Raw genomic sequence first — 4264 nt, forward strand, 5'->3', positions numbered from 1 at the left:
TTTTCACTCTGCAGCGGAGTGTGCGCTGATATGAAACTTCCTGGCAGATTAAAACTGTGTGCCCGAGCGAGACTCGAACTCGGGACCTTTGCCTTTCGCGGGCAAGCGCTCTACCATCTGAGCTACCGAAGCACGACTCACGGCCGGTACTCACAGCTTTACTTCTGCCAGTATCTCGTCTCCTACCTTCCAAACTTAACAGAAGCTCTCCTGCGAAACTTGCAGAACTAGCACTCCTGAAAGAAAGGATATAGCGGAGACATGGCTTAGCCACAGCCTAGGGGATGTTTCCAGAATGAGATTTTCACTCTGCAGCGGAGTGTGCGCTGATATGAAACTTCCTGGCAGATTAAAACTGTGTGCCCGAGCGAGACTCGAACTCGGGACCTTTGCCTTTCGCGGGCAAGCGCTCTACCATCTGAGCTACCGAAGCACGACTCACGCCCGGTACTCACAGCTTTACTTCTGCCAGTATCTCGTCTCCTACCTTCCAAACTTAACAGAAGCTCTCCTGCGAAAGCTTCTGTTAAGTTTGGAAGGTAGGAGACGAGATACTGGCAGAAGTAAAGCTGTGAGTACCGGGCGTGAGTCGTGCTTCGGTAGCTCAGATGGTAGAGCGCTTGCCCGCGAAAGGCAAAGGTCCCGAGTTCGAGTCTCGGTCGGGCACACAGTTTTAATCTGCCAGGAAGTTTCTCCATTTTTGTTTATAAAGTCCTCCCATACAGCCTGCTAATTGGGCTTCTGACACGTATGCCACGCTAATTGCTATACACTTTCTCGCTACCTTTTTTATGTATAGGACTTAGCTACATTAAGTTCCTCTCCGTCGGAATTTCCATACATTCCACGTAATTTATTAAATAACTTGCTTAAATATTCATACCAAACGCTTGCGCCATACTTCACTAGTTCTACTCACTCATTTCAAAACCCTTGCGATGTCCCAAATTTTATTTATGTAGCAGCCTTCTGTAACTCTTTCGTAGTTATTTCATCTACAACTTCACATTCTGCTACCCCGGGATCTCCTGCTTTATTTCCTTGTGCTGCATACTTTCTTCTATTAGCAGCCTTAAAATGTTTCTATCGCTCTACTGGACTGATAACTGGCAGGTTTGCTTCTTTTCTTTCTTTCCTCAGCCTTGCAAGCACTTTCCATGTTGCCGCCATTTTTGTGCCCCACGTACATCGATCTATCTCCTCGCATTTGTTCCTCCTGAACATCACTTGCGTCAGAAACTTCATAGACTTCAAATCAAAAATGGTTCAAAAGGCTCTAAGCACTATGGGACTTAACATCAGCAGCAGCGCGGTTCCGGACTGAAGCGCCTAGAACCGCTCGGTCACATCGGCCGGCCATGGACTCCTGGCGGGAATATGGTGCACTTGTCACATTACTGTCACATTAAAAGTGCCTCATTTTATCTCCTCTATAAAAATACAAAATATTGTATACGTTGTTTTCACACCTTGTAAATAAACTATTCGTAAGATGTGACAACAGCACTGGTAGATTGAAATGCTGATACTATCGTGTATACAAAAGTGCCTTCGTTGCACGGTTTGAAAGCACTGCAGACACACCTGGGAAAATGTTCTACTTGCCGTGTTGAATGTCAGTTCCTTTTAAATGCGAGCAAATGTAACGTAATTGAAAGAAACGTATAGCAACTGATTACAAGTTTAGTGGTGAACATCCTGAGCATGTTACAGCCTATAAGTATTTAGAGGTACTATTAAGAGACCATATGAAATACGACGATCTAGTAAAATCAGCATTACCAAAAGCGAATGGAAGAATTCGGTTTTCTGAATAGTTCCTGGTAAAATGCAGTTCACGTGTAAAGGAAATCGCTTACAAGACGCTAATGTGTGCTGTTTCAAAATGTTTTACAGGTTTTGAGTCCTTACCGAGTAGGCGTGACAACCGACATCGAGCAAAACCAGTGATGCGCTCTGAGCTGTTTACTGCCCAAATTACACAGTTACTCAGGGAAATATGAAGCTAGGGGATTTTTGCTGATTGACTAACTTTCATTATTACCAATTGCAGGAAGTCAATAGAAAAATTTAATTCGGACCTTTGTCCCCCCCCTATTTATTACTGGTAAAGCACTCCGTCTTCAGGCCACAAGTGGCCCATGGGAACCATCCGACCGCCGTGTCATCCTCAGATCAGGATGCGGATAGGAGGGGCGTGTGGTCAGCACACCGCTCTCCCGGTCGTTATGATGGTTTTCTTTGACCGGAGCCGCTACTGTTCGGTCAAGTAGCTCCTCAGTTGGCATCACGAGACTGAGCGCACCCCGAAATATGGTAACAGCACATGGCGGCCCGGATGGTCACCCATCCAAGTGCCGGCCACGCCCGACAGTGCTTAACTTCGGTGATCTGACGGGAACCGGTGTTTCCACTGCGGCACGGTCGCTGGTACAACACACAAATTTATTTTTGATAGACTGAATTACATTACACATAATTAAGATTTTAATTAAACAATTTGAATACTGAACCATAATCAGTGATGGCAGGAAATTATAACTCGGACGCAATCTTTCTTTGCATGACCACAAGATAAGATGCTAATAATACAACATTCATGCTAGATTTAAACAGTCATAAAATTTCCAGAACTTCAAGGGCACAAGAGAGAATACAAATTTAAGAAAACTGAACAGGCCACATAATAGTCCATAGTCCAAAAATTCTTATGCTAAAACACAAGGTGTCCAAAGAAGGAGAACCCAGAGTTGAAAACCTCACCAAACAGGAATGACAGCAAGGGTTACAACGTTCCCCAACAGTTTGCAAAGAAGTAAAATTTACATTAAATAAGAATGACGGTTGTTTTCTCAACCACTAGTATAATGTTAAAATAACTTCCAAAAGAAATAAGGTTATAAAAGGGCAGCCTCTCTTAATAATAACAAATGGAATGACTCAAAATTTGGCCGGCCGCAGTTGCCAAGCGGTTCTAGGCTCTCCAGTCTGGACCAGCGCGACCGCTATGGTTTCAGGTTCGAATCCTGCCTCGGGAATGGGTGTGTGTGATGTCCTTAGGTTAGTTACGTTTAAGTAGTTCTAAGTACTAGGGGACTTATGACCTCAGCAGTTATGTCCCATAGTGTTCAGAGCCATTTGAACCATTTTTGAACTCAAAATCATTGTAAAATTGAAACTCAACTTTAAACAACATCATTAAAGGCCGTAGCGGCGCTTGGGTAAAATAACACAGCAGAAGACAGAGAGTGCGAGCTTTCGCTGCCCAATACTTGTGTACAGGATCACATAAACTGGCGGATGTGTAATCCGACTGGGCCCAACATAAGTAGCCCTGACAAGGACTTGTAAACCGCACCGGCCCCGGCGCACAAGTAATCTTAACAAAATTCCCTGCAGCACAAATAAATTCCAATAAGTGCAAGCTCCAGTCACAGCCAAGATTTTAATTAATAATAATTACCCTCCCATGAGTTCATGCAAATTCTTATTGAGGGATCCCGAAAAATTAACAGTCTTCTAATAACTTAGCAACAGTTTAAGACACCACTTACAGTAGGCTTAAGGAAATTCTTGCATTAAATAATTATACCAAATGCTGCTGAAACAAGTGATTAAACCAACCCCGAGCCAATTGTGTTAAATTCTACGGCTGCTGGACACGTACACAGTCCCGGCCAAGCTCAGACGCGACAGTGTGTCCTAAAACAGACTAAAATTTCCATATAAACCACTTAAAATAACACACACTGTACACGCGTTGATGCAGAATAAGCAGTACATTAGCCTCAAGGAATAAGACACTGTGAAACCAAGTTCAGAACTATCCTTAACTAATCTCCGGCTGATACCACATGCCACCATATGTCTCACACATCTTCACCGGTTAACATCAGAATATGAATTATACGTAACTTAACGCTTCCAGTTAGGCGATAACAAGAAGTCCAGCAGGAGACTACGAACCTGCCACCGTTTCGCACGCACAGGCCCCGACTAATCAGCACTGTACACCCGGCGCGCGGCCAAACAACAAGGGCGGCGAGTACGGCGACGCCCAGGCGCCGCGGATACAGACGAAGTCTTCCTTTCAAAACACTGTTCCCTCGTCGAACGCCGATGGAGAGAGAACCCGGCCACATGCCAAGCCGGAAAACCAAAAGGCGGAACAGTCAGAGATACAAGACCAGACGAGCATCGATATTAGCAACGCAAGTGGAACATAACCAGCGATAGTCCGAAACCTACTGTTGTCTCCAGCTTC

At 44.6% G+C, this 4264-nt stretch overlaps 1 pseudogene; it reads right to left on the reverse strand.

The window, feature by feature from the left end:
• Positions 1-2317: 2317 nt before the first annotated feature.
• Positions 2318-2432, reverse strand: LOC126099106 (5S ribosomal RNA; annotated as a pseudogene).
• Positions 2433-4264: the final 1832 nt, after the last annotated feature.

Source organism: Schistocerca cancellata, chromosome 1 (assembly GCF_023864275.1).
Source record: "Schistocerca cancellata isolate TAMUIC-IGC-003103 chromosome 1, iqSchCanc2.1, whole genome shotgun sequence".
NCBI lineage: Eukaryota > Metazoa > Arthropoda > Insecta > Orthoptera > Acrididae > Schistocerca > Schistocerca cancellata.